General features: G+C 36.8%; 1 protein-coding gene across 1 annotated transcript in view; it reads right to left on the reverse strand.

Moving 5' to 3' along the window:
- CATSPERE (catsper channel auxiliary subunit epsilon) overlaps positions 1–23,141 on the reverse strand; it is a gene marked incomplete at its 3' end in the record, with an annotated part of 242,258 nt that overhangs the window by 69,066 nt on the left and 150,051 nt on the right. The window lies entirely within an intron of this gene.

A 23,141-nucleotide genomic window follows, 5' to 3' on the forward strand; every position in this document is an offset into this window, starting at 1 on the left:
GAGGAATCAGGCTCCCTGACTTCAGACTATACTACAAAGTGACAGTAATCAAGACAGTGTGGTACTGGCACAAAAACAGAACTATAGATCAATGGAACAAACAGAAAGCCCAGAGATAAACCCATGCACCTGTGGTCACATAAGCCACAACAAAGGAGGCAAGAATACACAATGGAAAAAAGACAGTCTCTTCAATACGTGGTGCTGGGAAAACTGGACAGCTACATGTAAAAGAATGAAATTAGAACACTCCCTAACACCATACACAAAATAAACTCAAAATGGGTTAAAGACCTAAATGTAAGACCAGACACTATAAAACTCTTAGAGGAAAACATAGGCAGAACACTTTATGACATAAATCACAGCAAGATCCTGTCTGACCCACCTCCTAGAGAAATGGAAATAAAACCAAAAATAAACAAATGGGACCTAATGAAACTTAAAAGCTTTTGCACAGCAAAGGAAACCATAAACAAGACGAAAAGACAACCCTCAGAATGGGAGAAAATATTTGCAAATGAAGCAACTGACAAAGGATTAATCTCCAAAATATACAAGCAGCTCATGCAGCTCAATATCAAAAAAACAAATAACCACATCCAAAATTGGACAGAAGACCTAAACAGACCTTTCTCCAAAGAAGATATACAAATTGTCAACAAACACATGAAAGGATGCTCAACATCACTAATCATTAAAGAAATGCAAATCAAAACTACAGTGAGGTATCACCTCACACCAGTCAGAATGGCCATCATCAAAACATCTACAAACAATAAATGTTGAAGAGGGTGCGGAGAAAAGGGAACCCTCTTGCACTGTTGGTGGGAATGTAAATTGTTATAGCCACTATGGAGAACAGTATGGAGGTTTCTTAAAAAACTAAAAATAGAACTACCATACGACCCAGCAATCCCATTACTGGGCATATACCCTGAGAAAACCATAATTCAAAAAGAGTCATGTGGGAATAAAGATGCAGACCTACTGGAGAATGGATGTGAGGACATGGGGAGGGGGAAGGGTAAGCTGGGACAAAGTGAGAGAGTGGTAGTGTATATATGGACATATATACACTGCCAAATGTAAAATAGATAGCTAGTGGGAAGCAGCCACATAGCACAGGGAGATCCGCTTAATGCTTTGTGACCAGCTAGAAGGGTGGGATAGGGAGGGTGTGAGGGAGAGAAATGCAAGAGGGAAGAGATATTTGGATATATGTATATGTATAATTGATTCACTTTGTTATAAAGCAGAAACTAACACAGCATTGTAAAGCAATTATACTCCAATAAAAATGTTTAAAAAAACAACAACAAAAAACAAAACAAAAAGAGTCATGTACCACAATGTTCATTGCAGCTCTATTTACAGTAGCCAGGATATGGATGCAGCCTAAGTGTCCATCGACAGATGAATGGATAAAGAAGATGTGGCACATATATACAATGGAATATTACTCAGCCATATAAAGAAACGAAATTGAGTTATTTGTAGTGAGGTGGATGGACCTAGAGTCTGTCATACAGAATGAAGTAAGTCAGAAAGAGAAAAACAAATACCTTATGCTAACACCTATATATGGAATCTAAAAAAATTAAAAAATGGTTCTGAAGAAACTAGGGGCAGGACAGGAATAAAGATGCAGATGTAGAGAATGGACTTGACACAGGGAAGGGGAACGGTAAACTGAGACGAAGTGAGAGAGTGGCATGGACATATGTCCACTACCAAATGTAAAATGGATAGCTAGTGGGAAGCAGCCACATAGCACAGGGAGATTAGCTTGGTGTTTTGTGTCCACCTAGGGGGTGGAATAGGGAGGGTGGGATAGAGACACAAGAGGGAGGAGATATGGGGATATATGTATATGTATAGCTGATTCACTTTGTTATACAGCCGAAACTAATTCACCATTGCAAAGCAATTATACTCCAATAAAGATGTTAAAAAAAAAAGACTCATGGGGAATAGATTGAGAAAGTTTAACATATGATTAATCAGCATTACAGAAGAAGAGAAGATAGAGAAGAGGCATAGACAATATTTGCAAGATACCTGATGAATACAGTGATTTAGAGATGTATGAGGCCCAAGAAATCCCAAACAAAGAAAGAAGTAAAGAAACCTGCATTTAGACACCTCATAGTGAAAGTGAAGAAAGCAAAGAATAAAATCTTAAAAGCAGCCAGAGGGATAGGTGTTAAAATTTCAAGTGACTTCTCAATGGCCACAATGGAAGCCAAAAACCAATAGAATAATATTTTTATTGCGGTTTAAGAAAATCATCACCAAACTAGATTTCTATATCTGGAGAAAATATTTTTCAAGAACAAAAATGAAATATAGATGTTTTCAGATGAACAAAAATTGAGTATATAATCACCAGTAGCCTCTCACTAAAAGAAATGTTAAGGAATGTACCTAAATCAGAAGGAAAGGAATACAAGATGCAAGCACCTCTGATAAAAAGGAAAAAAGATAAAGATAGGGTAAATACACATTGCTGTATAAAATAGTAATAATACTGCCTAATAGTGAATCTATGAATTCAATTACCTGTGAGCTGGGGAAAGAACAAAGTATTTACTTAAATTTAGTCTTGTATAAATTAAACATTCAGGTTATAATTTCAAAGGAAAACTGACTAGAAATACAAACAGAATGTATAACTGTTGAACCAGTGGAAGGGGGAAAATGGAATGATAAAAAGTATGAAACTAAACCTAAAGAGGCAAGAAACTAGAGGAAAAAACATGGAAAGAATGGGAAAATAAAAGTACAAAGCAAGATGGAAAGCAAAACCTCAAATATATTATTAATTGCAATAAGGGTAAATAGACTAAATGTTCCAATTAAAGGACAAAGATTTTCAGACTAGACAAAAATAACAAAAATTTAAAAACTCAAATATATGGTACTTATAGGAAACATAGCTAAAACATAAGGCAATAGAAAGATTGAAATTAAAAGGGTAGAAATTGTATGGAAATATTAAGTCAAAGAAAACCTGATATGGCTATATTAAATATGAAACAAAATAGACTTGAAAGCAAAAAGTATTACTACAGAGAAAGATCGTCATTTCATAATTAAAGTTTCAATTCATCAAGAAGAGAATTTAAAAACTTGAATGCATCTAATAATATGTTTTCAAATATATAAAGTAAAAATTGGCAATCAGATTGAAAATGATACCAGATGAAAATCTGGATCTTCACAAAAAATGAAGAGCACTGGAAATGATAAATATGTGTATAAATATAAAATGCCTTTTTATTATTTAAATCTCTTTTAAAAGATAACTGATTATTTAGAGCAACAATAATAGCAATTCATTGTAAGGTTTATAAAATATGTAGAAGTAAAAGGTATGGCAACAATAGTACAAAAGCTATGTGAGGGAATATAGAAGTATACTGCTATAAGGTTATTATACTATAAATGAAATTATACAATATTGAGGGCAAACAGATAAGTTACAGATGTGTACAATAAACCCTACAGCATCCAATAAAAAACCAAAATGAATAAGGAATAGCTAAAAAAGCCAACAAAGATGCAAAATGGAATCATATAAAAATAATCAAAAAGAAGGCAGAGAAAGTGGAAAAAAAATTAAAAACAGAAGGGACAAATAGAAAACAAATAGTTAAATGGTAGATTTAAACCCAACAATACCCCCCCCCCAAATCACATTGAATGTACCCAATAAAAAGGCAAAAATGTTCAGAATAAATAAACAAGTAAGATCCAACTTAAAAGAAATTGAAAGACACAAATGATTTTCCATACTAAAAGGATGGGAAAAAAAGATATTTTGTGCTAACATTAATCTAAAGAAGGCTGGAATGGCTATATTAATATCACACAAAGTAGATTTCAGAGCAAAAATTATCTCCAGAGTAAAAGGCATCATGTTTTAAAGTGCACATGAAACACTTACCAAAATAGACCGTATTTATAGCTATAAAACAATTCTCTATAAATTTAAAGGGATTCAAATAAAAAATATCTTTTCCTAATATAATAGTATTTATTTAGAAATCAGTAACAGAGAGCTATCTGGAAAATCACTGTCCTTCTATATAACCCATAGGTCAAAGAAGAAATCACAAAGAAAATGAGAAAGTATTTTGAACTGAATGACAATGAAACCACAAAATATCAAAATTTGGGTATAGAGCTAAAGCAGTTCTTTTTTTTTAAATTGTGGTAACATTGGTTTATAACATTATATGTTTCATGTATACATTATGAAAAATAGACTTCTGTATACACTACAGCATGTTCGCCACCAAAAGTTTAGTTTCTATCTGCCAGTGTACAGTTGACCACCTTTACCCATTTTGCCCTCCCCCTACACATCTTCCTCTCTGGTAACTCTAATCTGTTCTCTGTATCTATGTTTAGTTTGGTTTGGTTGTTTATTTTAGGTTTTTAAATATATATATTCCACATGTAAGTGAAATCATATGGTATTTGTCTTTCTCTATCTGATTCATTTCGCATAATATCCTCAAGCTCCATTCATATTGTCCTAAATGGCAACATTTCCCCTTTTTTCATGGCTGAGCAGTATTTTATTGTTTATACATGTTTTTTTCCCACGGTTTTTCATGGTGCTTGATGAGTTTTTTCTCTGCCTGAGAATTTGAAGTAGTGAACACCAAACACCTCTCTTCTTTAGGTAGAGCTTTTTTTTTTTTAACTTGATTTTGACAATTTGATAGATTGATAGATTGGTAATTACGGCCTTTCTTTTGGTAGGTGGTGCTATTGCACAAGTTTTTGGTTTTTCTAACGTGAGCTGCCCCTGGCTGTGTTTAAGAATCGGCATTTTCCACCCACCTCTGCCTCTCCTGGAGGTGTCACCCTATGCCTTAGTTGTCACTGCTTGTGCCTCCAGGGTCACTGGTGCCTTGCTGTTGCTGCTGGTCTTGCTGCTGTTGCTGGTGTTGCCACCTGGAGCCCTGCGTTGGTGTGGCCTCCACTAAGTCTGGAGTTGCCTGAGTTATAGGAACTGCTGCTGTGAGAGGAGGGGGAAGAGAGGGAGGTAGCCACAGTCATGGGCACCTCTGCCACATCTGGAGTTGTTGGGTTGTGGGGCACTGCTTCTGTGGGTGGTGGAAGGCTCGAGTGGCAGGTACCTCTGTAGCTGGAGAGACAGGGTCACAAGGCATGCTGCTGCTGCTAGCCATTTCCCTGTGGCAGTGGGCACTGCTGTAGCAAGAAGGTCGGAGTCATGTGTGCCACCTCACCTTTGCAACCAGCAGACTCAGCCACTGCAGCTGGAGGTTGGGATTACTGGTATAGCCTCTGCTCTTCCTCCAGTCCACCTCCTCTATGTGTTCCAGTCCACCCATGTTTAGATGTACACATGTGTGTCCTGATGTGTTGGACAGAGGCACCTTTGTTGAGTTATGGATTTTTACTGGTTGTAAATTGAAGGGGAGAGACAAAGAGAGTGTCTCATGCCACTATGATGCTGATGTCACTCCTCTAACTAAAGTAGTTATTAGAGAAAAATTTATAGCATTAAAGTCCACATTAGAAAAGAAGAAAGGTCTTAAGTGAATGACTTAAGCTTCCATATTCAGAAACTGTAAGAAGAGAAACAAATTAAACCCAAAGTAAGTGGCAGAAAGGAAATAATAAAAAATAAATAATTTTGGGACTTCCCTCATGGTACAGTGGATAAAACTCCACGCTCCCAAGGCAGGGGGCCCGCCTTCAATCCCTGGTCAGGGAACTAGCTTCAATATGCATGCTGAAACTAAGAGCTCGTATGCCACAACTAAGGAGCCCGCCTGCCACAACTAAGACCCAGTGCAACCAAATAAATAAATAAATCAATATTTAAAAAAAAGAAGCTCAAGGAGTGGTGCTGCAAGATTAAAAAAAATTATCAATAAAATCAAAAGTAGAAAATCATTACAGAAAATCAATAAAACCAAAAGCTGATTCTTTGAGAAAATCAATACAGTTGTTAAGCTCCAGCCAGGCTGACTGGGTGAAAAGGAAAGAAGAAACAAATTACCAATATCAAGAATGAGAAATTGGATATCACTACAAATTCTACAGACACTAAAAGGATAATAAGGAGATATTATGAATACCTTGTGCCTATAAATTTGACAAGATAGATGAAATGGACAATTCCTTGAAAGATAAAACTACTAAAATTCGCTCAAGAATAAGCAGATAACCCAAATATCCCTATATCAATTTAAAAGATTGAAGTTGTAATTAAAAACATACAAAAAACACCAGGTCAAGAGGTCTTCACTGGTGAATTCTACCAAATATTAAAGAAGAAATAGTACAATTTATACATCAATTTTTCTATAAAATAGAGAAGAAGGACCTCTCCCCAAAACATCTTAAGAGGTCAGCATTGTTGATACCATAACCAGAAAAAGACATTACAGGAAAACTATAGACTAATAACTGTCATGAACTAATAACCCACATGAAGCAAAACTTCTTAACAATAGTTTAGCAAATTGAATCCAATGTTATATGAGGATAAAACATTATGACCAAGTGGGATTATTCTAGCAGTGAAAATAAATTATTGGAATTCACCATATTAACTGATTAAAAAACATGATCATTTCAATAGATGCTGAAAAAGCATTTTATGGAATCCAATATCTATAAATGACAGAAACTCAGCAAACTAGGAGTAGAGGGGACCTTCATCATCCTAGTAAAGGGCATATATTAAAACCCTCAAGGTAACATCATACTTAATTGTGAAAGACTGAATAATTTCTTTCTGATTGAGAACAAGGCAAAGATCTCCACTCTCATTTCTTCTAATCACCACTGCACTGGAGGCTCAAGATGGTGCAAAAAAGAAAGGAAACGAAAGTCACATATATTGGAAAGGAAAACTGTTTGTGTACACAGATGACATGATCACCTATGTAGAAACTAGGGAATTTACAAAAAAGTCTACTTGAAATAGTTTAGCAAAGCTGTGGGATACATCATTGATACATAAAATAAATTATATTACTATATACTAGCAATGAACAATCAGAATGATACCATTTATAATAGCACCAAAATATGAAATACTTTAAGAATATGAAATACTTAGGGATAATCTGACCAAAAAATGGACAAACTTGTACACTAAAAAGAATATATTTGGAGTACTTACACAACATGATTTCAAGAATTATAAAGGTACAGTAATCAAGATATTGTGTTATTGACATCAAGATAGACATATAAGTTAATGGAACAGAATTCAGAAATAGATTCCCACATATATGGCCAGTTGATTTTTTACAAATGTGCCAAGGCAATTCAATGGGGGAAGGATAGTCTTTTCAACAAACGCTGTTGGAAGAGCTGGCTTCGGATTAAAAAAAGAAAAGTATCTTGACCTTTACCTCACAGTGCATGCAAACATTAATTTGAAGTAGATCATAGACCTTAAAGTAAGAGCTACAACTATAAAACTTCTAGAAGGAAAAATGAGGAAAGCTTAGTGACCTTGAGTTTGGAAAGATTTCTTAATTACAACCCAAAGTAAAACTATAAAAGAGAAAAGCAATAAATTGGACTTCATCAAAATAAATAAAACACATTTTCAGACATTGTTTTGAAAATGAAAACACAAGCCACAGACTAGGAGAAAATATTTGCAAAACACATATCCAACAATGAATTTATATCTAGAGTTTATAAAAAACTCTTACTACTTAATTATAAGAAGACAATCCCTTAAAGCTGGGCTTACAAGTTGAACAGACACTTCACCAGAGAAGATCTACAAATAGAAAATAAGCACTTGAAACAGTGCTCAGTATCATTAGTTATTAGAAAAGCATCAGGGAAATGTTAATTAAAACCACAATGAGATATCACTATATATTAACTAAAATAGCTAAAATCAAAAAGTCCAAAACAAAACAATAACAACAACAAAACCAAAACACAGATCACACCAACAGTTAGCAAAAATGTGTGAAGCAAGTAAAACTACCAGTGGCGGGGCTTCCCTGGTGGTGCAGTGGTTGGGAGTCTGCCTGCCGGTGTGGGGGACGCGAGTTTGGGCCCTCGTCTGGGAGGATCCCACATGCCGCGGAGCGGCTGGGCCCGTGCGTCACAGCTGCTGAGCCTGCGCTCTAGAGCCTGCGAGCCACAGCTGCTGGGCGTGTGTGCCGCAGCTACTGAGGCCCGCATGCCTGGAGCCCGCACACCACGGCGAGGAGTAGCCCCCGCTCGCTGCAACTAGAGAGGGCCGTGCACAGCAGCGGAGACCCAACGCAGACAAAAATAAATAATAATAATAATAAAAAAGACTGATATTGCTTTTAAAAAAAACACTACTGGTGGCAATGTAGAATGGTACAAAAAATTTGGAATACAAATTAGCAGTTTGTAAAAAATTAAACATACATCTACTTATGATCCAGCCAGTCTGTTCCTATGTATTTACTCAGGAGAAATGAAAGCATAGGTCAACACAAAGAGTTGTACACAAGTGTTCATAGCCATTTTACTTGTAATATCCCTAAACTGGAATCAATCTAAATGTTCATAAACAAATATGGTTAGACAAATTGTGGTGTATCCATATCATGGAATATTACTCAACAACAAAAGGGAGCAAACTATTAATGACCACAATGTAATAGATAAACCACAAAATGATTATACTGAAAGAAAGCAGAAAACATATTGTATGGTTCCATTTATGTAAAATTCTAGAAAAAGTAAACTAACCTATACTGATAGCAGTCAGATCAGTGGTTGCCTAGCAATGGGGAATAGAAGGAGGAATGGATTACTAAGGAGCATGAGGAAATTTTGGGGGTGATGGACATGTACATTTGTTTGATTTTGGCTATTATTTCGTGGGTATATACATATGTCAAATTGTACACTTCAATGTATGCATTTTATTATATACCAATCACATCAATAAAGCTCTTTAAAAAGACAATTTTAGAGAATGAAAAAAAAATTCAATGAGAAAAAGGCACACAACCTAATAGAAAAAGTGACAAAAATTGGAATTTCACAGAAATGGGAATCCAGAAGCCAATAAATATATGAAAAATTATTCAACCTCATTAATAAGAAGAGAACAGCAAACAAAATATAATACACACACATTCATTAGGCAAAAATTAAAGTTTGACTGTACCAGTTATTGGCAAGTATATTAGTTTGCTAGGGTTGTCATATCAAAATACCACAGACTGGGTGGCTTAGACAACAGAAGTTTGTTTTCTCATAGTTTTGGAAACTGGAAAGTCTAAGATCAAGGTGCCAGCAGATAGATCTCATTCTGAGGCCTCTTCTCTTGGTTTACAGGTGACTGCCATCTTGCTGTATGCTGACATGACCTCCTTTGTGCATGCAGGAAGAGAGAGAAAGAGACAAGCTCTCTGGTGCCTCTTCTTATAATGACACTAATCCCATTAGACTAGGGCCCACCTTCACAAACTCATCTAATCCTAATTATCTTTCAAAGTCCCCATCTCCAAATACCATCACTTTGGAAGTTAGGGCTTCAACATATGAATTTGGGGGAACACAAACATTTAGCCCATAACTGCAATGATGTGGAGCAGCAGGATCTTTCAAACAGTGTTGGGGGTGTAAATTGTTTTAACTGTTAAAGTTCACCCTACACATACTCTATGTGCTGGTTATTAACCTATTGTCTTTCGGCTCCAAACCCACTATTCTATACGCAGCAATTTTTTTTTTTTTTTTTTTTTTTTTTTTTTTTTTTGCGGTATGCGGGCCTCTCACTGCTGTGGCCTCTCCCGTTGTGGAGCACAGGCTCCGGACGCACAGGCTCAGCGGCCATGGCTCATGGGCCCAGCCGCTCCGCAGCATGTGGGATCTTCCCAGACCGGGACACGAACCGGCGTCCCCTGCATTGGCAGGCAGACTCTCAACCACTGCACCACCAGGGAAGCCCTATAAGCAGCTTTTTGGTGCAGGGTTTGAGATTCTGCAAATCACATTTTCCTTTGTTAGTTGGCTCTCTTTTAGATATTGCAAATATGGGGTACTGGAGAGCATCTAGAAGATAAGGATAGGAGAAAATATGCTACTTCTTGTTTTTCTCATTATTCCTGTCAGTGTCAACCTGGCAACTCTTCATCCTGGCAGTAGCAGTTGGTAAAGGAACTGACAAGTGAGAAACACACTCCCAGAACAAGCTTCTCTCATGACCCCCCTTTGAGGTACAAGCACTAGCTGGCTGGCACCTGTTTCAGAGACTAGAGTTTCAGCAGCACCAGCACCAGTCATATTGCCCCCTTCTCAGCGATCTGGGTCCCAGATCTTTGGAGTCCCTTCCTTGGAGCTTCTGAGATGACATACCAGGTGAGCAGTACCCTCTCCTTCAAGGTGTGGGTTCTAGGTCTGTGGAACACTTCCCCTAACTTTCTAGTTTGTAATAACCCAAATTTCTTCCCTCTGTTCCCTCTACTCTAGCCCTAGAGGTGGAACAGTCACTTCTTGTAGTTACTAGCTCTGTGTAATCTCAGTGTTCCTTTTTTTCTTTTCATTTCTCTCATATACCCAGTTCTACTAATTCCCTATATTGATTTACCTCTGTTAAGACAATTGGTTTGATTTCTGTTTTTCTGGCCAGTGGCTTACTGCTATGGTTCTTGATATGGAAGTAGTATCAAGAAACCAACCCACAAAGATGGAATCCTGGGATTGACTTCATTGTGTCCCTGGCCTTGAACACAGTATTAATCTCTTTGCCAGTGGGAGAGGGATTCTATTATTTCACGGTATGAGAAACATTACAAATAATCAAATTATCACCTGTTATTGATTGTGATAAAGTATTTACTAAGGCAAATGCCTTAGGTGACAAAGTAGCCACTGAATTTAACCATTAATGACAGTGAAGATGGCTACAATGATGACTACTTCTGAGTGTCCTAGATCATTTCCAGAAAGAAAGGTTAGATTCTTACACTACAAGCTCAATTTATTATTATAGAAACAAGGTTTTATGGTATTCCTAAAAGTATCTCTTACTTATTGTAACCACAGAGTTGACCTCACTGAAAATTAGATACAAAATTTAAGTTTGCCAGTAATTAAGGTAGTGTGGTACTACCATAGGATTGACAAATAGATCAATGGAACAGAATAGAGCACCCAGAAATAGGCCTACACTTGTATGAATATTTGATTTTAAATAAAGATGCTAAGTAATACAATAGGCGGAAAGAAAAGCCTTTCAAGAATACTGAAGTAACTAGATATTCAAATGGAAAATAACTTTGTTGTTTCCTTGATCAAAAGTCACCATACACAAAAATTAATTTGAGATCGATCATCAATATAAATGCTAAAACCATAAAGTTTTGAGAAGACATCATAGAAGAATATTTTTTGTGACTTAGGGATAAGCAAATGTATCTTAGAACACAAAAAACAATAACCATAAATGAAAAAACTTTGTTAAAATTTTCTACTCATTAACAGTCACCATTGAAAAAATGAATAGGCAAGTTCTGGTTCATGATGATAACACAGGAGGATCCTGAAATCACCTCCTCCCATGGACAACACTGAATTTACAGCTACGTACAAAATAATTTCCTCTGAAAGAAGCCCTAAAACTAGCTGAGCAACTCCTACACATCAGGTGAACAAGAGAAAAACCCACATTGAAACAGGTAGGAGAGACTGAGTCACAGTCTTGCCACAAACCCCAGGCCCAGGACAGTAACCCACAATCGGGAGGGAGAGAATTCAAAACCCCACACTTCTCCCTGAGGAGTAAACAGCTTGAACCCCACATCTATCACCCCAACTTTTAAGACCTGCAATATAGAACTGAGCCACCAAAACATATGGCTTCAAAAGCCAGTGGGGCTTGTGTCCATTTGACCCACAAGGCTATAGCAAACTGAGAAACAGTTCTTAAAGGCTCTCATGTGAGGACTCATGGATCCCAAGGCCCAGTGTAAAGAAGCCAACTGAAAAGTGCCCAGACTTTCTGTGAGAGAGGTTTAATTGCTTATCTTAAAGCATCGGCCTGGGAGTTCCCTGGTGGTCTAGTGGTTAGCATTTGGTGCTATCAGTGCTGTGGCCTGGGCTGGGGAACTGATATACCAAAAGCCACGTGGCACAGCCAAAATAATATAAAGTAAACTTTGATTATTTAAAAATAAAATAAAATAAACATTGATTATTTAAAAAGAAAGAAAAACAAAGCATTGGCCTGAGGGGCAGGTATCTAATTTAACAGACATCTAGGGTATGGCCTACTGAAACACTCCAAAGACAGAGGCTGATGGGCTCCATGTTTGTGTTCTCCCTCTGCCTCACTCCAGTTGCTAGTATCTTCCAGAAAACACCTTCTACACTCATCTTGCACCCTGTTTTTTGTGGCTGCCATCCATGGGTTGCCTCTTGATTGACTGGCTCTGGTGGCCAGTGGGGCTTGCACTCACTGGACCTGTAGGACTGTAATAGATGAAAGAGGAGGTCTTAGCTGGCTGCACCTCCAGGGCATAGCAGGCACAGTCTTTCTGTAAAAGAGGACTATTAGCTTATCTTCATAGCTATGGCCTGAGAGGTAGGTTTCTAATTAAAACTATATCTAAGGGCTGACTATAATTCTCTTCGGAGACCTCATAGGGGCATAGGGGAAGTGTTATCTTTGTAGTCTCCCTCTGCCTTGCTCCAGGTTGCTGGTGTCTCCCAAAAAGCAGCTTGTACACACGTCTGGTGCTTTTCTGTGGTTGCTGACTGGGGAATGCCCCTGGATTACCTGGCTCTGGTGGCCAGCAGGGTTCATGTTTTCAGGTCTTATAGGATTGTTGAAAAGTGATAAATAGTTCTTAACTGGCAACTGCATCCAGAGAACAGCACAGAGATGGTAGACTGAAATGCACCCCAAGTCTTTCTGTGAAAGACACTTGTTAGCTTACTTTTATAGATGTGGCCTGGGGGGCAGGCTTCTAATTAAACACACATCTAGGTGCTGACTATAATTCTCTCCAGAGACTGGGGAGGCTGGCAGGTGCACCATCATTGCACTCTCCCTTTGCCCCACTCCAAGTTGTCAGTATCTCAGAGAAGGTAGCTGTTATACACATCTGGTGCCCCAGTTTTTGTGTTGGCCACCCAGAGAACACATCCCTCAATAATCTGCCTCTGGTGACCAATGGGGCTTGTTCTTACAGCTTCAAAGGGTTGGTAGCAAACAAAGAAACATTTCTCAAATGGCTATCAGCCTAAGGCTCAGCACTGAGGCAGCAGACAGAAATGCCAACTCACTGAAAGAGGTATGTTTGTATAGTTTAAAAGTTGTTCCCTTAGTGTCTGGCTTCCAATCAACTTGCATCTGCATGCTAAGATACTCTCCTCACTTTGAGAGACTGACAGGTCTTAGGACACCCTAAAATGCTGGGAGCCACTAAGAATAATGTAGGCGGCTTGGACAATCACAAAGTCTTGAGAGACAACCAAGAGCTCAGGCAGTGTTGAATGATAAGGTTCATCTCCCACACAAAATGACTCCTTCAAGACTAGAAGAAGTAGTTGTTTTATTTACTGCATAGAAACCAATGCAGAGAATCAAGGAAAATGAAGAAACAGAAATATATTCTAAATGAAAGAATGAAATAACATCAATAAAAAAGGTCTTAATAAAATAGTGATGAGTAATTTACCTGATAAAGAGTTCAAAATAACGGTTGCAGTGATGCTCACTGAACTCAGAAGACGAATGAATGAACAAAGTGAGAATTTCAACAAAGAGATAGAAAATATAAGAAAGTATTAAATAGAAGTCACAGAGCTGAAGAATACATTAACTGAACTGATACATACAATAGAGGAGTTCAACAGCAGAATAGATGAAGTGGAACAAAGAATGAGTGAACTCAAAGACAGGGCAGTGGAACTCACCAAAAACAGAGCAGGAAAAAGCAAAGTGAAGATAGCTTAAGGGACTTACGGAACATCTTGTGGACCAACATTTGCATTATAGGAGTCCCAGAATGAAAAGAGAGTGAGAAAGGGGCAGAAAAATTGTTTGAAGAAACAATGACTAAAAAAACTTTCTTGGGCTTCCCTGGTGGTGCAGTCGTTGAGAATCTGCCTGCTAATGCAGGGGACATGGGTTCGAGCCCTGGTCTGGGAGGATCCCACATGTCGCGGAGCAACTGGGCCCATGAGCCACAACTACTGAGCCTGCGTGTCTGGAGCCTGTGCTCCACAACAAGAGAGGCCGTGATAATGAGAGGCCCGTGCACCGCGATGAAGAGTGGTGCTGGCTCGCTACAACTAGAGAAAGCCCTCACACAGAAACAAAGACCCAAAACAGCCAAATATAAATAAATAAATAAATAAAATTTAAAAAAACAAAAACAAAAGACTTTCTTAACCTGGGGAAGGAAACAGACACCCAGATCCAGGAAGCTCAGAGAGTTCCAAATAAGATAAACTCCAAAAGACCTACACCAAGACACATTGTAATTAAATATCAAAAGTTAAAGACAACGAGAAAGTCTTAAAAGCATCTTGTTGTACAAAGGGAAACACATGAGACTATCAGCAGATTTTTCAGTAATAACTTTGTGGACAGAAGGAAGTGGTATGATATATTCAAAGTGCTCAAAGTAAAAAACTGTCCTTCAGAGTTGAAAGAGAGATAAAGTGTTTTCCAGACAAGCACAAGCTAAAGGAGTTCAACAACACTAAACCCACCTTACAAGAAATATTAAAGGCAATTCTTAAGTAGAAATGAAAGGGTGCTGTTAGTAGCAGGAAATATCAAAGTATAAACCCAAGTGGTAAAGGTAAATATATAGTAAAATTCAGAATAATCTAACATGTGGACATGGTGAGTTAATCACTTATAAAGCTAGTATGAAAGTTAAAGACAAAATAGTAAAAATACCTACAATAATTTGTTCATAGATACACAAGATAAAAGGATGTAAATTGTGACATCAAAATGTAAAACATGGGAGGGGGAATAAAAATGTAGAGCTTTAGATTATGATCAAATTTAAGTTGTTATCAACTTAAAATAGACTATTATAAATATAAGTAATATGTTTTATATGTAAGCCATACGGTAACCATAAAGGAAAAACTTATAGGAGATACAGATAAGATAAAAGAAATGAATCAAAGCAAACCACTAAAAAAGTCATTAAACCAGAAAGGAAGAGATCAGAGAAGAAAAAAGGAGCACAGAAGAACTACAAAACAGCCAGAAACAATTAACAAAATGGCAATAAGTACATACCTATCAATAACTAATTTAAATGTAAATGGATTAAATTCTCTAATTAAAAGACATAGAGTGGCTAAAAGAAAACAACCCTTCTATATGCTGTCTACAAGAGATTCACTTCAGATGTAAAATTACAGACAGACTGAAATTGAAGGGATGGAAAAAATATTTTATGAAAATGGAAATCAAAAGAAAACTGGGGTAGCTATAGTTATCAGACAAAATAGACTTTAAAACAAAAACTATAATATAGACAAAGAAGGTCATTATATAATGATAAAGGGGTCAATCCAACATGATATAACACATATGCACCCAACATAGGAGCACCTGCATATATAAAGCAAATATTGATAGATCTAAAATGAGAAATAGACAGCAATACAATAATAGTAAGGGACTTTAATTCCCTACTTTCATCAATAGATCAACCAGACAGAAAATCAATAAGGAAACATTGGCCTTAAACAACACATTATACTGAATGACTTAACAGATATATCCAGAACATTCCATCCAAAAGCAACAGAATATATATTCCTCTCAAGTGCATATGAAATATTCTCTAGGATAGATTATATGTTAGGCCACAAAACAAGTCCTAATAAATTTAAGAAGATTGAAATCATATTAAACATCTTTTCTGACCATGTGGTATGAAGCTAGAAAGCAATTATAAGAAGAAAACTGGAAAATTCACAAATATTTAGATATTAAACATTCTGCTGAACAATGGACCAAAGAAGAAATCAAAAAATATTTTGAGACAAATGAAAATGGAAACCCAACACACCAAAATCTTTGGGATGCAGCAAAAGCAGTTCTAAGAGGGAAGCTCATAATGATAAATGGCCTACTTCAAGAAATAAGAAATATTAACAAAAAATCTAATTTTACACCTTGAAGAACTAGAAAAAGAAGAATAAACAAAGCCCAAAGTCAGTAGAAGGAAGGAAATACCAAAGATCAGAGCAGAAATAAATAATTAGAGACTGAAAAAACAATGGAAAAGATCAGTGAAACTAAGAGCTTTTTTTAAAATATAAATAATATTTACAAACCTTTAGCTAGATTCACTGACAAAAAAAAAGAGAGGACTCAAATAAATAAAAACAGACATGAAAGAGAAGACATTACAATTGATACTACAGACATAAAAATGATCATAAGAGACTACTATGAAAAATTATATGCCAACAAATTGGACAACTTAGAAGAAATGGATGAATTCCTAGAAACATGCAACCTACAAGGCTGAATCACTGAGAAGTAGAAAATCTGAACAGACAAATTACTAGTGAGGAGACTGAATCAGCAATCAAAAACCTCCAGAAAAACTTAAGTCCATGACCAGAATGGCTTCCCTAGTGAATTATACCAATATTTAAAGAAGAATTAATGTCAATACTTCTCAAATTCTTCTAAAAATATAGAAGAGGGAACATTTCCAAACTAATTTTACAATGCCAGCATTACCCTGATATCAAAGCCAGACAAAGATGCCACCAGAAAAGGATATTACAGGCCAATATTCCTGACGAATACAGATGCAAAAATTCTCAACAAAATTTGGGAAGATAAATTCAACAATACATTAAAAGGATTATACATCATGATCAAGTGGAATTTATTCCAGGGATGCACAGATAGTTCAACATGCACAAATCAATCAATGTGATATAGCACATTAACAAAATGAAGGATAAATATAATATGATCATCTCAATAGATGCAGAAAAGCACTTGACAAGATTCAACATCCATTTATGATAAAAACTCTCAACAAAGTGTGTAGAGAGGAAAATACCTCAACATAATAAAGGCCATATATGACAACCCTATACCCAACAACATACTCAATGGTGAAAAGCTGGAAGTTTTCCTCTAAGATAAGGACCAAGACGATAATGTCCACAGTCACCACTTTTATTCAAGTTCTAGACAGAACAATTAGGCAAGAAAAAGAAATAAAAGGCATCCAAATTAAAAAGGAAGAAGTAAAACTGTCACTACTTACAGATGACATGATATTATATGTAAAAAACCCTAAAGACTCCACCAAAAAACAAATCATTAAAGGTGCTGGATACAAGATCAATATATAAAAATCTGTTGCATTTCTATGCACTAATAAGGAACTGCCAGAAAGAGAAATTAAGAAAACAATTCCATTTACAGTTGTACCAAAAAGAATAAAATACATAGGAATAAATTTAACTCAGGAGGTGAAAGACCCATACAATTTAAACTATACAATATTGAAGAAAGAAATTGAAGACATAAATAAATGGAAAAATTCTACATGTTCATGGATTGGAGGAATTAATATTGTTAAAATGTCCATACTACCCAAGCTATATACAGATTTAATGCAATCTCTATCAAAATTCCAATGGCATTTTTCATAGTAATAGAATAAACAATCCTAAAGTTTGTATGGAACCACAAAAGACCCTGAATAGTCAAAATGGTCTTGAGAAAGAGGAACAAAGCTGGAATCAAACTACATTACAAAGCTGTGGTAATCAAAACAGTATAGCATAAGCATTAAAAACAGACCAATTGATTAGTGGCACAGAATAGAAAATCCAGAAGTAAAACCCATGCATATGTAGTTGATGAATTTATTACAAAGAAGCCAAGAATATACAATGAGGAAAGGATAGTTTCTTCAGTAAATCGTGTTGGGAAAAATGAATAGCCACCTGAAAAAGAATGAAACTGAACCTCTATCTCACACCATATACAAAAATCAACTCAAAATGATATTATAGACTTGAATGTAAGATCTGATACCCTGAAACTCCTAGAAGAAAACATAGGTGGTAAGCTCCTTGGAATTGGTCTTGGCAAAAGTTTTTGGATTTGATACCAAAAGCAAAGGCAACAAAAGTAAAAATAAACAAGAGGAACTGCATCAAACTAAAAATCTTCTGCACAACAAAGAAAGCTATCAACAAAATGAAAAGAAAACCTAGTGATTGGGAGAAAATAGTTACAAACCATACATCTAATAAGAGGTTAATATCCAAAATATATAAGGAACTCCAACAACTCAAGAGCAAGAAAACAAAAAATCTGATTTAAAAATGTGCAGAGGATCTGAATAAACATTCTTCCGAAGGAGACATACCTATGGCCAACAGACACATGAAAACAGGTACAACATCACAGGAATGCAAATCAAAACCACAATTAGATGTCACCTCACAGCTGTTAAATGACTATTATCAAAAGGACAAGAGATAAGAAGTGTTATCTTGTAATGAGGATTTGGAGAAAAGGGAACCATGAATTGTTGGTGGAAATGTAAACTGGGGCAGCTACTATGGAAAACAGTATGCAGGTTCCTCAAAACATTAAAAATAGAACTACCATATGATCCAGCAATTCCACTTCTGGGTATTTATCCAAAGGAAGCAAAAACACTAATTTGAAAAACTATATGCACCTCCATGTTCACTGCAGCATTGTTTATAATAGCAGAGACATGGAAGCAACCTAAGTATCCATCAATGGATAAATAGATAAAGAAGATGTGGTAAGTATATATACAATGGAATATTTTTCAGCTATAAAAGAGAAGGAAATCCTGCCATTTGTGACAACACTGATGGACCTAAAGGGCATTATGCTTAGTGAAGTAAGTCAGACAGTGAAAGACAAATATCATATGATCTCATTTATATGTGGAATCAAAAGCAAAACCAGGGCTTCCCTGGTGGCACAGTGGTTGAGAGTCTGCCTGCCGATGCAGGGGACACGGGTTCATGCCCCGGTCCGGGAAGATCCCACATGCTGTGGAGCGGCTGGGCCGGAGCCATGGCTGCTGAGCCTGCACGTCCGGAGCCTGTGCTCCGCAACGGGAGAGGCCACAACATTGAGAGGCCCGCGTACTGCAACAAAACAAAACAAAAAAACCCCAAACCAATACCCCCATGACCTCATAGATACAGAGAACAGATTGATCATTGCCAGGAGTGGGGGATGGGTGAAATGGAAAAAGGTGGTTACAGGTACAAATTTGCAGTTAAAAAATAAATGTCATGAGAATATAGTGTACAACATGGTAACTATAGTGAATAATATTGCAATTTGAAAGTTGCTAAAGTAGTAGATCTTAAAATTCTCATCACACAAAAAAATTTGTAATTATGTGTGGTGATGGATCTTAACTAGACTTAATGTGGTGATCATTTTATAAAATATACAAATATTGAATCATTATCTTGTACAACTGAAACCAATAAAATGTTACATATCAATTATACCTCAATATTAAAAAAAGAATTTAGGTCAATTAAGATATTCAGAAAAAAAAAGATTCAGAAATAATTTTCAAAATTTCAAAACTAACTTTTGGTATAAATATCATTGTGAAACCAGCTAATAGCATTAAAAACTTTAAAAAATTAGTTATCTACTTTTGTGTATGGGTGTTATACTCAGTTTTTTCTTCAAAAATTAATGATTACTTATGAAGCTTAGCACCATAGTGGCCAAAAATTATAACATTCTAATACCACTATAGTTCATCAAATCTAAGATGCTATCATATGTAAGACTCATCCCAATTTCAAAGATGTTAAATGTTAAAAAAAACCTAGAAAACTGTGCCTTAGAATTGATGAAATATTGTGGTGGTGGTAGTACTAGTAGAAACAGCAGAAATGGTGATAGTTGTAGTAGTAACACATATATATATAGGGCTTATTATGTGCCAGGTGCTCTTCTAAGCCCTTTACATATATTAACTCATTTAATCCTCATAAGTAAAGTAAATACTATCATCATCAGCAGCAGCAGCAGCAACAACATCAAAGACTCAAAAACTTGCTCATTGTCATCAGCTAGTAAATGATAGAGCCAATAGTTTATTTAAAAATGCAAATTTGGGAGAGTGCACAAGATGGTGGAGTAGAAAGACCCTAAGCTCACCTCCTTTCATAGGCACACAAAAATTACAACTATTTACAGTGCAACTATTGATGATAATGACCTGAAAACTGGCAGAAAAGATTTTCCACAACCAAAGAAGGAACCACAATGGGAGGGGTAACAAGAATGGAGATTCAGTATAGTCAAGACCTACATCCCTGAATCAGCAACCAAAAAATGGAAGATAATCACTATTGCAGAGGTTCTTCCCAAGGAGGGGGTGTGTCCCTACATTGGGGTCCCCAGCTGAGTGTTCTGCACCAGGAAGAAGAGTTCCCAGAACGGCTGGCTTTGAAGGCCAGCAAAGATTGTGACTCTGCTCTTAAAGGGCATGCACAAAATCTCACACATTCCTAGTCCTAGCACAGAGGCAGTAATTTAAAAGGAACTAGGGTCAGACCCATTTGCTGAACTTGAAGAGACTCCTGGAGGGGCAGGAGGCAACTGGGACTCCCTCTGGGAACATAGACTCTGGTGGCAGCCATTTTGGGGAGCTGGTTCTACCACAAGGACATTGGTGCTGGCAAGCGCTCTTCTGGAATTCTCCCTCTAGCCTATTCTGGGGGCTTACCAGCCACCAGTGGATGGCACCATCCACAGCCACCCCCTCCCAGCCAGCCATCATGGGACCCAGCCCCACCACCAGCAGGATGGCATCAGCCTTGGGACTCCCTGGACAGTACAGCCAAATATGTCAGGACCTGGCCCTGTCCACAAGCAGCCTCAGTGAGAAGAAGGACCTGGCAGCCAACAAGGTGGGGGCCAGCCCCCACCTACCAGTATACTCACAGGCAGCCCCACCACAACAAAAGGGCCCACTCAGCCCACACAGTGGCAACCCTAGATCATACAGCTCGGGTGACCAGCGGGGAGTGTACTGCTGGTCCCCATAGGACATTTTCTACATAAGGCCACTTCTCCAAGATTGGGAAATGTAACAAATGTACTTAACACATACATATAAACACAGAGAATTAGGCAAAATGATGTGACTAAGGAATATGTTTCAAATGAAGGAACAGGCTAAAACCCAAGAAGAAAAACTAAGTGAAATGGAGGTAAGCAATCTACCCAATAAACATTCAAGGTAATGATCACAAAGATGCTCAGTGAACTCAGGAGAAGAATGGATGAACAAAGTGAGAAGTTTAATAAAGAGTTAGAAAATATAAACAAGAACCAAACAGAGCTGAAGAATATATTAACAGAAATAAAAAATATGCTAAAACATGAAAATTTTAATGTTTCATAGTCCTTTGTATATTTTGATTGGTAACTAGTATTGTGAAGGGTTGAATAGCAAGTGGACAAATATACATTATACATGCAATTCTTGGAAAGAAAACCTATGAGAGTGTATGCAGATATTGGAGCTAGATAATCAAAGAAAGTTGCGCTGTGCTGAAGAAAAGTGTAAATCTTTGTTTTTGTTCTGGAAGGAGGGAGTACCTCAGCTTCAGAAAAGTGAGTTAAATATACTCCTTGTTTCTTGAAACATGCTCAATCCAGTCTTGTTTATTGTATTTTACTTTTCCCCTGTATCTTCTTCCCCCATTCCCTTCCCTCATAATAGGCACCCAGAACATATATCAAGCAAGTATGATGCTTTACTTGTTTGATATATGTCCTTGGCTATCTTTGTATTCTTATAAAATGAACAATACTCTTTTTTGCTTGTGATTTGTGTGTAGTTGTTTGTAATTTTAATAAATGTTACGTAGTAACATTTGATAGGTCTCAGTTTCTTATTCAACACTATTTTTCATTCAAGACTATGTTTTAAGGTCTATCCATGTAATTGTATATAAATCTAAAGCAGCTTTATTTGTTTCAAAACCTGTTTATGCCAGATTGCATTATTATTGTAATTGTGGAATTAAACTAAATATTATGGACTGGTTAAATACCAGTGTAAAAATAGAGTCACTCTTTCCCTGAAAACTAAGTTTGGAACCGCTTTGGAAAGTTTTGATAAAGCAAGTCACAGAAGAAATTACTGAGCTAGGTATGAGCAAGATAACACTAAAAGGCTGGGGAAAAAATTATAAAAATCTAGAACTTTGGTTGTTTTGCCACTGTCTTTAAGTCCCCCCCCCCACCCCTGGCTATTTTAAAGAAACTGAAATGCGAACTAAGAGATGATGTCTTATGAATAAGACTATGCAAGAAAGGAGATGAGGAATTCCAATCAGTGGACTAATTTCAAAGCAAAGTCTGTGGTCCTATATTAAAAGATTGACTAATGAATATACCTTCATCTATTTAAGTTAAAGTAGAATGTTTCACATATAGCACTTTCCTTTTTTAAATGACTCTTCACTTTAACTTATTTTGGAATTAAGTGAACACTTCCATTCCACTGTATCAATTAAGAGGCCCACTATTGTTTATGCTTAAGAAAGCTGAGCCTAGAAAAGGAGAGTGGGGAATAGAATATACAATATTTGGGAAGAAATTACAGTAACATGTAAAAATGCTTATACTATAATATTACCTAGGAAAGTAGTATACAAAATAATATACACAGTATATTTATGTCTATTGTGGTAGATTGTTTACAAAGATGGCTGCAGTAATTCCTCCCATTCCTGTATGTATGTCCCTTTACAGTGTAAGTTTGCTGTTCTCTTGAGAAGTGCAGTCTATTTCCCTATCATATTAATCTGGGCTGGCCTTGTGAATTGCTTTGACAAATAGAATGTAGCCAAACCTAGGCCTTGTGGCTTCTGCCTTCACCATCTTGGAATGCTTCCCTGAGATTGCCATGTGAAGAAGCCAGGTCTAGCCTGGAGGATATAGGACACATGGAGCAGCGACAAGTGCTCCAGCTGAGGCCCCTTATACTAACAAGCCAGTACCTGCACCAAACATTTGACATGTGAATGAAGCCATCTTACATTATCTTGTCCCAGGCAAGCCACCAGATGACAACAGCCTC

This window comes from Stenella coeruleoalba, assembly GCF_951394435.1.
Source record: "Stenella coeruleoalba genome assembly, chromosome: 1".
Lineage (NCBI taxonomy): Eukaryota > Metazoa > Chordata > Mammalia > Artiodactyla > Delphinidae > Stenella > Stenella coeruleoalba.